Raw genomic sequence first — 13,076 nt, forward strand, 5'->3', positions numbered from 1 at the left:
ATCACCTTTCTTACATCTGCAATGGTGACTTCATCTCTCTCCCCATCCATGGTAAACTGACAGGCCAGATATTTAACTAAAATTTATTGAGCATCTTTTCATGCCTGCTGGGCATCTGTATATCTTCTCTGGAACAATGTCTATTCAGGTCTTCTGTCCATTTTTAATTGGGTTGTCTGGTTTTTTTGATATTGAGTTGTATGTGTTGTTTATATATATTGGATATTAAACCCTTATCGCTAATCATCAGAGAAATGCAGATCAAAACCACAATGAAATATCACCTCCCACTGTCAGAAGGGCTATCATCAAAAAGTCTACAAATAACAGATGTTGGTGAGGATATAGAGAAAAGGGAATACTAGTACACCGTTGGTGGGAATGTAAATTGGTGCAGCCACTATGGAAAACAGTATGGAGATTCCTCAAAAAATTAAGAATAGAACTACCATATGATCCAGAAATTCTACTCCTGGGTATATATCAGAAGAAAATGAAAACATTAATTTGAAATGATTCATGAACCCATGTTCACTGCAGCATTACTTACAATAGCCAAGACATGGAAGCAACCTAAGTGTCTATCAGCAGAGGAATGGATAAAGAAGATGGGAGATAGATATAAAGATGTAGATATAGAGGTATGACGGAATACGACTATAATACTATATATAATATATATGTAATGGAGTACTACTCAGCCACAAAAAAGAATGAAATTCTGCCATTTGCAACAACATGGATGGACCTAGAGGGTATTATATTTAGTGAAATAAGTCAGACAAAGACAAATATTGTATGTTATCATTTACATGTGAAATCTAAAAAAACAAACAAATGAATGTAACAAAACAGAAACAGACTCACAGATATAGAGAACAAATTAGTGGTTACCAGTGGGGAGAGGGAAGTGGGGAGGGGTAAGATAGGGATAGGGGATTAAAAGGTATAAACTATTATGTATAAAATAAATAAGCTACAAGGATGTATTGTACAGCACAGGAAATATAGCCAATATTTTATAGTGTTTTAAATGGAGTATAATCTATCAAAATATTTAATTACTATGTTGTACACCTGAAACTAATATTGTAAATCAACTACATTTCAATTGAAAAGCATTTATTGACTACTTACTGCTGTATGCCACACACTGGGGGACCAAAAAAAAAAAAAATGTTTCCATCTCTCCCTGAAATTACAGAGCAGGAGGAGAGACACACATGTAAAGAGATGTTTCCAGTGTAAGGGTCACAACAGCATTCAGCAGCACATACGCAAGTGTGCATGTGTGTGTGTGTGTTTGTATAAGAGACAGAAAGAGAGGAGAGAGAGAGAGATTGAGGAAGGCTTCACAGAAGACTAGATGCTTGAGTTGAGCTGAATCTTTAAGAATTTATTAGTGGGACAAGAGATCAATGGTAGAATGTGTATTTTAGGTCGAGGGAATGTGGAGAAATAAAATCACATACTGGATGTTGAGGTGCTACTTAGTATGTAGTGTTTCTCCCTGTGTAGTCCAAGATCCACGTGCATTAGAATCAGCTGTGGATCTAGTTTAAAATGTAAATTCCTGAGCACTGTTGCCTGCAATTCTGATTTGGGGCTAAGATTCAGATTTAGGGCCAGAGTGGTGAGGGTAAGGCACATTAGGTAATTCTGATACATACTAAAGATAAGAACAACTCTTTTATAACGTAAAATCAAAAGTGGGACTTCCCTGGTGGTCCAGTGTTTAAGACTCCGTGCTCCCCATGCAGGGAGCCCAGATTGGATCCCTGGTCAGGGAACTAGATCCCGCATGCTGCAACTAAAAAAGATCCTGCATGCTGCAACTAAAAAAGATCCCCCATGCCGCAACTAAAGATCCCAAATGCTGCAACTAAGACCCGGCGCAACCAGATAAATAAATAAATATTAAAAAATAAAATAAAATCCAAAGCAAAATGATGGAGAGATAGGTGGGACTTAAGTCAGACAGTACTTTACATCATGCTAAGGAGTGAGATTTCATCCTATAAGCCAGTGGTTCTCTAAGTGTGGTCCCAGGATGAGTAGCTGCAGCAGCACCTGCAAAACTTGTTGAAAATACAAATTCTCAGATTCAGCAATCTTAACGTAACTGCTATAGAAAACGGGAGCCAGTGAAAGATATCAAGTATAAGAAGGACATGGTCAGCTCTGCATTTCAAATTACACAGCCTACACAGTGGAGGATAAGTTAGAAAAAGCCAGACTAGGAGTGAGACCATTAAGGAGGTGACCGGATGTGAACCCCGGGGGCTTCGATGGTACTATACAGTCTTGAGAGATTCTTTACTGTCTAGTGTCTGCATAGGGCTTAAGAATCAGGATGAAGGTGACGCCTGCCCTCATCTTGGAGGAGAGCAGGCTCTCAAGGCTATTCACACAGACCCTGCTGACTGGCCTGGGTGCTGGAGCCTCTGAGCCTCAGACACTGTTTCTCACCTGGGCTCCTAAATCCAGTGTCTGTGCCTCTGGTCTTAATATCCAAAGCCATAGGGAATCTAGTGCCCAACCTGCCTATTCCTGATTCCCCAGAGTACAGCCATGGAGACACCAGACACCAATACTAAGAAGCCCGAAAAGGATGTGCAAGTGTCGGCTCACTGTACATGCTGGGAGTTCCATGAAGATAGGCCAGAAATTGCCCAGCCAGTCAGGACAAGGAATGAGAGGAGAGGACACAGTGACCATCCTATAATCATTTGGGATTTTTTTTTTTAAGTGTTGGGAATTCCCTTGCAGTCCAGTGGTTAGGACTCGGTACTTTCACTGCCAGAGCCCAGGTTTGATCCCTAGTCAGGGAACAAAAAAAAAAGAAAAAGAAAAAGAAAAGTTAAATCTCTAGGAATCCAAGTTGCCAGTGCTCAGGCTGTGGGATATTTTACCCCCAAATGGACCTTTGGCAATGTCTGCAGACGTTATTAAGGTTATGACTGGGGTGGGGAGTCGAACTGGCATCTAGTGGGCCAGAGATGCTGCTAAATATCTTACAGTGCACAGGACAGTCCTCCAGACAAAGGATTATCCAGCACCCAGTGCCAACAGTTCTGCGGTTGAGAAACTCTGCTCTAGGCAATCCCAGGTTCACAGGAGTCCTAACTGGCCCCATATTTGACTAAGGAGGCAGCTAAAGCCCAAATTCAGAGCTGCTGTTTTTTAGGTGCTATGACTGAGTGCCCAAGAATCCTAAAGATATATGAACCCAAGACGGAGGCTCCAAAGATGCCCAGAGAAAGCTGAGAGTGGAGGAAGTCCCTGACCCTTCCATGATGACCCCTGAATCAGCTAAGAGTTGCTGAACCATCTCCTAGTTCTGAGTCACCATGAAAGCCCACAGCTTGGCTTAGGAGAGACATGCATCTGGAGCTAAAATGGGAGTCTTAGAGACTCCCCAGGATATTCCAGAGAATGCTGAGGACAACTATTCCTAATGGGCTCAGAAAATGATAATCCAGCTACTGCAGCTCTGTCTAAATATAGCTAACGTCCCCTATCTGAGAGCCTAGTGGAGAAGAGAAGGAGGAGGCAGGCATACCCAGGAGGGATGTCCAAACCACATTTGTAACAGGGAACTCTGCCCTGGCATTAACTCTAAGTGAGAGCTAGCCTAAGCTAGTATGCCTCCTAAACAAGCATTCCAGATGCTTACTAATTTGTCTGAGATGCAGGACTGGCCAATGTGAAAAGTACCCTGTACACATAAAGAATTCTGAAGGTAGAAAGAGACCCAATGTTCATGCTGAAAAAATATGTGATTCTTGTATGGCTTGTTAAAAAGCCATAAGCATTGGAAAACCTGCAACCCTGGTTATTTTAACTACTATCATTTTTATTGTTTTACTTGAAAATGGTCCCTAATTCATCATTTTAGGTATTTTTATATAAGATGATCAATAGGGGGGACCTTCAAGATGGCGGAGGAGTAAAACATGGAAATCACCTTCCTCCCCACAGATACATCAGAAACACATCTACATGTGGAACAACTCCTACAGAACACCTACTGAATGCTGGCAGAAGACCTCAGACTTCCCAGAAGGCAAGAAACTCCCCACATACCTGGGTAGGGCAAAAGAAAAAAGAAAAAACAGAGACAAAAGAATAGGGACGGCACCTGTACCTCTAGGAGGGAGCTGTGAAGAAGGAAAGGTTTCCACACACTAGGAAGTCCCTTCACTGGCGGACGGCGGGTGGGGGTGGGGGAAGCTTCAGAGCCACGGAGGAGAGCACAGCAACAGGGGTGCAGACAGCAAAGCAGAGAGGTTCCCGCACAGAGGATCGGTGCCAACCGGCACTCACCAGCCTGAGAGGCTTGTCTGCTCACCCACCGGGGTGGGTGGGGGCTGGGAGCTGAGGCTCGGGCTTCGGAGGTGAGATCCCAGGGAGAGGACTGGGGTTGGCTGTGTGAACAGAGCTTGAGGGGGCTAGTGCGTCACGGCTAGCCAGGAGGGAGTCTGGGGAAAAGCCTGGACCTGCCTAAGAGGCAAGAGACCATTGTTTCAGGTTATGCGAGGAGAGGGGATTCCTTCCCCACGTGCCCACAGAAGGCAGAGCACCACCTAAGCACGCTCCAGAGACAGGCGCGAGCCGTGGCCACCAGCTTGCACCCCAGAGAGAGGCAAGAAACGCTAAGTCTGCTGCCGCTGCCACCAAGAAGTCTGTGTGCAAGCACAGGTCACTACCCACACCCCTGGCCCACCACTGCCAGGGTCCCAAGATCCAGGGACAACTTCCCTGGGAGAACACATGGTGCACCGCTGGCTGTTGCAACTTCATGCCAGCCTCTGCCACTGCAGGCTCACCCCACATTCCAATTATGACTACTGTACCCCTCCCTCTCCCCGGCCTGAGAGAGCAAGAGAGACCTACTCATCCGCTGCTTTAACCCCCTCCTGTCTGGGCAGGAAACGGATGCCTGAGAGCGACCTACATGCAGAGGCAGGGCCAAAACCAAAGCTGAATGCCAGGAGTTGTGCAAACAAAGAAGAGAAAGGGAAATTTTTCCCAGCAGCCTCAGGAGCAACGGATTAAATCCCCACAATCAACATGATGAACCCTGCATCTGTGGAACACCCGAATAGACAATGAATGTTCCCAAAATGGAGGGAGTGGACTTTGGGAGCAACTGTAGACTTAGGGTTTGCTGTCTGTGACTGATTTGTTTCTGATTTGTATGTTTATCTTAGTTTAGCTTTTAGTGCTTATTATCATTGGTGGATTTGTTTATTGGTTTGGTTGCTCTCTTTTTTTAAAATTTTATTATTTTTACATTTTATTATTATTATTCTTTTAATCTGACTTGATTTGATTTTTTTCTTCCCTTTCTTCTGAGCTGCGTGGCTGACAGGGTCTTGGTGCTCCGGCCTGGTGTCAAGCCTGAGCCTCCAAGGTGGGAGAGCCGAGTCCAGGATATTGGACCACCAGAGACCTACCGGCCCCACATAATATCAATCGGCGAGAGCTCTCCCAGAGATCTCCGTCTCAACACTAAGACCCAGCTCCACCCAACAGCCAACAAGCTCCAGTGCTGGACACCCTATGCCAAACAACTAGCAAGACAGGAACACAACCCCACCCATTAGCAGAGAGGCTGCCTAAAATCATACTAAGTTCACAGACATCCAAAACACACCACAAGACGTGGCCCTGCCCACCAGAAAGACAAGATCCAGTCCCAACCACCAGAACACAGGCACCAGTCTCCTCCACCAGAAAGCCTACACAAGCCACTGAACCAACCTCACCCACTGGGGGCAGACACCAAAAACAACAGGAACTACGAACCTGCAGCCTGCAAAAAGGAGACCCCAAACACAGTAGTTAAACAAAATGAGAAGACAAAGAAATATGCAGCAGATGAAGGAGCAAGGTAAAAACCCACCAGACCAAACAAATGAAGAGGAAATAGGCAGTCTAACTGAAAAAGTATTCAGAATAATGATAGTAAAGATTATCCAAAATCTTAGAAATAGAATGGAGAAAATACAAGAAATGTTTAACAAGGGCCTAGAAGAACTAAAGAGCAAACAAACAATGATGAACAACACAATAAATGAAATTAAAAATTCTCTAGAAGGAATCAAAAGCAGAATAACTGAGGCAGAAAAACGGATAAGAGACCTGGAAGATAAAATAGTAGAAATAACTACTGCAGAGCAAAATAAAGAAAAAAATGAAAAGAATTGAGGACAGTCTCAGAGACCTCTGGGACAACATTAAATGCACCAACATTCGAATTACAGGGGTCACAGAAGAAGAAAAGAAAAAGAAAGGGACTGAGAAAATATTTGAAAAGATTATAGTTGAAAACTTCCCTAATATAGGAAAGGAAATAGTCAATCAAGTCCAGGAAACACAGAGAGTCCCATACAGGATAAATCCAAGGAGAAACATGCCAAGACACATATTAATCAAACTATCAAAAATTAAATACAAAGCAATAATATTAAAAGCAGCAAGGGAAAAGCAACAAATAACATACAAGGGAATCCCCACAAGGTTAACAGATGATCTTTCAGCAGAAACTCTGCAAGCCAGAAGGGAATGGCAGGACATATTTAAAGTGATGAAAGGGAAAAATCTACAACCAAGATTACTCTACCGAACAAGGATCTCATTCAGATTCGACAGAGAAATTAAAACCTTTACAGACAAGCAGAAGTTAAAAGGATTCAGCACCACCAAACCAGCTTTACAACAAATGCTAAAGGAACTTCTCTAGGCAGGAAACACAAAAGAAGGAAAGACCTACAAAAACAAACCTAAAATAATTTTAAAAATGGTAATAGGAATATACATATCAATAATTACCTTAAATGTAAATGGATTAAATACTCCAACCAAAAGACACAGACTGGCTGAATGGATACAAAAACAAGACCCATATATATGCTGTCTACAAGAGACCCACTTCAGACCTAGGGACACATACAGACTGAAAGTGAGGGGATGGAAAAAGATATTCCATGCAAATGGAAATCAAAAGAAAGCTGGAGTAGCAATTCTCTTATCAGACAAAATATGGAATCTAAAAAAAAAAAATGGTCATGAAGAACCTAGGGGCAGGACGGGAATAAAGACGCAGACCTACTAGAGAATGGACTTGAGGACACAGGGAGGGGGAAGGGTAAGCTGGGACAAAGTGAGAGAGTGGCATGGACATATATACACTACCAAATGTAAAACCAATAGCTAGTGGGAAGCAGCCGCATAGCACAGGGAGATCAGCTCGGTGCTTTGTGACCACCTAGAGGGGTGGTATAGGGAGGGTGGGAGGGAGGGAGATGCAAGAGGGAAGAGATATGGGGATATATGTATATGTATAGCTGATTCACTTTGTTATAAAGCAGAAACTAACACACACAAAAAAATAAATAAATAAAATTAAAAAGTGAAGTATAATAATAACATCCTTATTATTAAAAAGAAAACATTTTTCCTAAAAAAATTGACTTTAAAATAAAGACTATTACAAGAGACAAAGAAGGACACTACATAATGATCAAGGAATCAATCCAAGAAGATATAACAATTGTAAATATTTATGCACCCAACGTAGGAGCACCTCAAAACATAAGGCAAACACTAACAGCCATAAAAGGGGAAATTGACGGTAACACAATCATAAGGGAGGACTTTAACACCCCACTTTCACCAATGGACAGATCATCCAAAATGAAAATAAATAAGAAAACACAAGTGTTAAATGACACATTAAACAAGATGGACTTAATTGATATTCATAGGACATTCCATCCAAAAACAATAGAATACACTTTCTTCTCAAGTGCTCATGGAACATTCTCCAGGATAGATCATATCTTGGGTCACAAATCAAGCCTCGGAAAATTTAAGAAAATTAAAATCGTATCAAGTATCTTTTCCAACCACAATGCTATGAGACTAGATATCAATTACAGGGAAAAAACTAAAAAATGCAAACACATGGAGGCTAAACAATACACTACTAAACAACCAAGAGATCACTGAAGAAATCAAAAAGTACCTAGAAACAAATGACAATGAAAACATGATGACCCAAAATGTATGGGATGCAGCAAAAGCAGTTCTAAGTGGGAAGTTTATAGCAATACAATCCTACCACAAGAAACAAGAAAAATCTCAAATACACAACCTAACCTTACACCTAAAGCAATTAGAGACAGAAGAAAAACAACAAAAAAAAAACCAAACCCAAGTTAGCAGAAGGAAAAAAATCATAAAGATCAGATCAGAAATAAATGAAAAAGAAATGAAGGAAACAATAACAAAGATCAATAAAACTAAAAGCTGGTTCCTTGAGAAGATAAATGAAATCGATAAACCATTAGCCAGACTCATCAAGAATAAAAGGGAGAAGACTCAAATCAACAGAATTAGAAATGAAAGAGGAGAAGTAACAACTGACACTGCAGAAATACAAAGGATCATGAGGGACTTCTACAAGCAACCATACACCAATAAAATGGAAAACCTGGAAGAAATGGACAAATTCTTAGAATAGCACACCCTTCCAAGACTGAACAAGGAAGAAATAGAAAATATGAACAGACCAATCACAAGCACTGAAACTGGAATTAAAAATCTTCCAACAGGGACTTCCCTGGTGGTGCAGTGGTTAGGTCTCTGCCCTCCCAATGCAGAGGGCCCAGGGTTCATTCCCTGGTCAGGGAGCTGGATCCCACATGCATGCCACAACTAGGAGTTCGCATGCCACAACTAAGAAGCCTGGAAGCTGCAACTAAGGAGACCACCTGCCCCAACTAAGACCCAGCACAACCAAATAAATATTTTAAAAATAAATAAATATTTTTTGTAAAAGGATAAAAAAAAATCTTCCAGCAAACAAAAGCCCAACACCAGATGGCTTCACAGGTGAATTCCATCAAACATTTAGAGAAGAGCTAACACCTATCCTTCTCAAACTCTTCCAAAATATAGCAGAGGGAGGAACACTCCCAAACTCATTCTACAAGGCCACCATCACCCTGATACCAAAACCAGACAAAGATGTCACAAAGAAAGAAAACTACAGGCCAATATCACTGATGAACATAGACGTGAAAATCCTCAACAAAATACTAGCAACCAGATTCCAGCAGCACATTAAAAGGATCATATTCCATGATCAACTGCGGTTTATCCCAGGAATGCAAGGATTCTTCAATATACACAAATCAGTCAATGTGATACACCATATTAACAAACTGAAGGATAAAAACCATATGATAATCTCAATAGATGCAGAAAAAGCTTTTGACAAAATGCAACACCCATTTATGAAGAAAACATTCCAGAAAGTAGGCATAGAGGGAACCTACCTCAACATAATAAAGGCCATATATGACAAACCCACAGCGAACATCATTCTCAATGGTGAAAAACTGAAACCATTTCCTCTAAGATCAGGAACAAGACAAGGTTGCCCACTCTCACCACTATTATTCAACATACTTTTGGAAGTTTTAGCCATGGCAATCAGAAAAGAAAAAGAAATAAAAGGAATCCAAATCAGAAAAGAAGTAAAACTGTCACTGTTTGCAGATGACATGATACTATACATAGAGAATCCTAAAGATACTACCAGAAAACTACTAGAGCTAATCAATGAATGGTAAAATAGCAGGATACAAAATTAATGCACAGAAATCTCTTGCATTCCTATACACTAATGATGAAAAATCTGAAAGAGAAATTAAGGAAACGCTCCCATTTACCATTACAACAAAAAGAATAAAATACCTAGGAATAAACCTGCCTGAGGAGACAAAAGACCTGTATGCAGAAAACTATGAGACACTGATGAAAGAAATTAAAAACGATACAAACAGATGGAGAGATATACCATGTTCTTGGATTGGAAGAATCAACGTTGTGAAAATGACTATACTACCCAAAGCAATCTGCAGATGCAATGCAATCCCTATCAAACTACCAATGGCATTTTTCACAGAACTAGAACAAAAAATTTCACAATTTGTGTGGAAACACAAAAGGCCCTGAATAGCCAAAGCAATCTTGAGAAAGAAAAACAGATCTGGAGGAATCAGGCTCCCTGACTTCAGACTATACTACAAAGCTACAGTAATCAAAACAGTATGGTACTGGCACTAAAACAGAAATATAGATCAATGGAACAGAAAGCCCAGAGATAAACCCATGCACATATGGTCACCTTATCTTTGATAAAGGAAGTAAGAATATACAGTGGAGAAAAGACAGACTCTTCAATAAGTGGTGCTGGTAAAACTGGACACCTATATGTAAAAGGATGAAATTAGAACACTTCCTAACTCCATACAAAAAAATAAACTCAAGATGGATTAAAGACCTAAATGTAAGGCCAGACACCATAAAACTCTTAGAGGAAAACATAGGCAGAAGACTCTATGACATAAATCACAGCAAGATCCTTTCTGACCCACCTCTAGAGAAATGGAAACAAAAACAAAAATAAACAAATGGGACCTAATGAAACTTAAAAGCTTTTTCATAGCAAAGGAAAACATAAACAAGACGAAAAGACAACCCTCAGAATAGCAGAAAATATTTGCAAATGAAGCAACTGACAAAGGATTAATCTCCAAAATATACAAACAGCTCATGCAGCTCAATATCAAAAAAACAAACAATCCAATCCAAGAATGGGCAGAAGACCTAAATAGACATTTCTCCAAAGAAGATATACAGGTTGCCAGCAAACACACGACAGGATGCTCATCACTAATCATTAGAGAAATGCAAATCAAAACCACAATGAGGTATCACCTCACACTGGCCAGAATGGCCATCATCAAAAAATCTACAAACAATAAATGCTCGAGAGGGTGTGGAGAAAAGGGAATCCTCTTGCACTGTTGGTGGGAATGTAAATTAATACAGCCACTATGAAGAACAGTATGGTGGTTCCTTACAAAACTGAAAAGAGAACTACCATATGACCCAGCAATCCCACTACTGGGCATATACCCTGAGAAAACCATAATTCAAAAAGAGACATGTACCCCAATGTTCATTGCAGCACTATTTACAATAGCCAGGACATGGAAACAACCTAAGTGTCTATCGACAGATGAATGGATAAAGACGATGTGGCACATATATACAATGGAATATTACTCAGCCATAAAAAGAAACAAAATTGAGTTATTTGTAGTGAGGTGGATGGACCTAGTGTCTGTCATACAGAGTGAAGTAAGTCAGAAAGAGAAAAACAAATACCATATGCTAACACATACATATGGGATCTAAAAAAAAAAGAAATGGTTCTGATGAACCTAGGGGCAGGACAGGAATAAGACGCACATGTAGAGAATGGACTTGAGGACACAGGGAGGGGGAAGGGTAAGCTGGGACGAAGTGAGAGAGTAGCACTGACATATATACTCTACCAGATGTAAAATAGACAGCTAGTGGGAAGCAGCTGTATAGCACAGGGAGATCAGCTTGGTGCTTTGTGACCACCTAGAGGGGTGGGATAGGGTGGGTGGGGGGGAGGTGCAAGAGGGAGGGGATATGGGGATATATGTATACATATAGCTGATTCACTCCGTTATACAGCAGAAACTAATACAACACTGTAAAGCAATTATACTCCAATAAAGACGTTTAAAAAAAAAAAGATGATCAATAGATTGTGGGTGTTTGTGATTCTTGCAGTTAATGACAAAATTTATTTTGCCTTAAATTTATTATGTTCTAAATTATGATCAGAAAATACAGGGTCCAATTGCCATCTCTCTATTTACTTGGCTCTATTTCTTTTTTCTACATACTCCTATCCAATATCTGCATTGTAGGATTGTTGGGGAACTACATAAAATGAAGTATACAACGCCTGGCATACAGTAAAGTACTCAATATGTTAGTTACCACCTGCAGCAGCAGCAGCAGGAGCAATAGCTCCTGAGATTTCCAGATCCCAGAGTTGAAACTGACTCCCCAGGTCGGAAGAAACCTGTGCCTTACTGCTTTATTTCTCCTGCCTCTATCACCTCCACTTCCTGGCAGCTATATCTACTTCTAAGTCCAATTGGGACTTAGGTCCCATTTTTCAGCCAACTTTGATAAAAACAAGATATATGTCAACTATCTTCAGCCACTTTCAGCAGGGCTTGAAGTTAACCCTCCTTTCCTAGATCCAAGGTCTGGGAGCCTAGCCTACCTGTGGAACTCAAGTGTCCCTTGAAAGCCCTTCACTCTTGGCCAGTCCAAGAGTCCGGTGCCCCATGGGTGTGTCAATGTGGACACAGCAGTACTTTGACCCAATTCTTTGGTCAAGTTTCCAAAGAAAGGAAGAAATGACTTACAGAGCTGGTGGGGCTGAAGGACTGCAGACATTTCAAACTTTAAACAAAAGATATTTCAGCCTTCTGTCCTATACTTTCCCACTTTGGGCTCCTAAGTCATTCCTGCCTACCTTAGCAGTTTCTATTTTGGGCTGTCGTGATCGTCCATTCTAAACAAAGTTTCTTTTGTACTCTAGGTCTTACTCTTCACCCTTTCTGCAAGGAAAAAATTCCTAACTTTCTGGAAATGTAGCTAAGATACTTGATATAACAATGCCCCAATTCACTCATTTGGTCCGATTGTGTTTTTCTACAGAGATGTGACATAAGACATAACATTGGCACAGACCATTAATATTTATGCTAGCTGAGATGACTAGTTTATGATAATGTATAACACTATTGACAACATAAAGATGTTAAAAACAGATCTGCTCTCTGTTTTGTGACATCTAATTATCATGTAATCAGTGCATAGAGTAAAAAATTGTATGGAGAACATTAGTCTGGGGGAGAATGAATTAGGGAGGCAGAAAGACTGGAGAGAGGAAATCTAGCTGTGGAATGTTGGAAAAATATGAACAGTAGATAATGAAGCTATGAATCAAGATTTATAATTTGGTATTTGCAATTATTCTGAATGAATACATAACCAAATCACTACATATTGTCACCTTTCCAAATCTGAAGATTCCTTGGCCTTAGAAAAATAATAATTCATATTTCCCCAGCCCATGCTCTATTATTAAAGCGAGTTATTTT

At 40.6% G+C, this 13,076-nt stretch overlaps 1 pseudogene across 1 annotated transcript in view; it reads left to right on the forward strand.

Annotated features, from left to right (window-relative positions):
* LOC309823123 (5-hydroxytryptamine receptor 3C-like) overlaps window positions 1–13,076 on the forward strand; it is a 53,264-nt pseudogene that overhangs the window by 11,433 nt on the left and 28,755 nt on the right. The gene's annotated exons all lie outside the window — the stretch shown is intronic.

The sequence above is a fragment of the Grampus griseus genome, assembly GCF_964374135.1.
Source record: "Grampus griseus genome assembly, chromosome: 5".
In the NCBI taxonomy this organism is placed as follows: Eukaryota; Metazoa; Chordata; class Mammalia; order Artiodactyla; family Delphinidae; genus Grampus; species Grampus griseus.